A 235-nucleotide genomic window follows, 5' to 3' on the forward strand; every position below is an offset into this window, starting at 1 on the left:
TTGTGATGTTTATTAGGATTTGCATTTACAGCAGCATTGATGATTTCTTTAAATGCTTTAAATCAGGGGGTATAGCTCAGTGGCAGAGCATTTGACTGCAGATCAAGACGTCCTCAGTTCAAATCTGAGTGCCCCCTGCTGGACACAAAACCTTGGCTATATAACAAATTTAATCTCAGTTATATTTAAAACTTATCATGTTATCATATGTATCAATAACATAGAGGAAAATCGG

The 235-nt window shown here is 35.7% G+C and overlaps 1 non-coding gene across 1 annotated transcript; it reads left to right on the forward strand.

Annotated features, from left to right (window-relative positions):
* Positions 1 to 65: 65 nt before the first annotated feature.
* trnac-gca (transfer RNA cysteine (anticodon GCA)) lies at positions 66 to 137 on the forward strand. Its single transcript has one exon. It is a non-coding gene; the product is annotated as a tRNA-Cys (tRNA).
* The last annotated feature ends 98 nt before the right edge of the window (positions 138 to 235 follow it).

Source organism: Austrofundulus limnaeus, unplaced genomic scaffold (genome assembly GCF_001266775.1).
Source record: "Austrofundulus limnaeus strain Quisiro unplaced genomic scaffold, Austrofundulus_limnaeus-1.0 Scaffold23858, whole genome shotgun sequence".
NCBI lineage: Eukaryota > Metazoa > Chordata > Actinopteri > Cyprinodontiformes > Rivulidae > Austrofundulus > Austrofundulus limnaeus.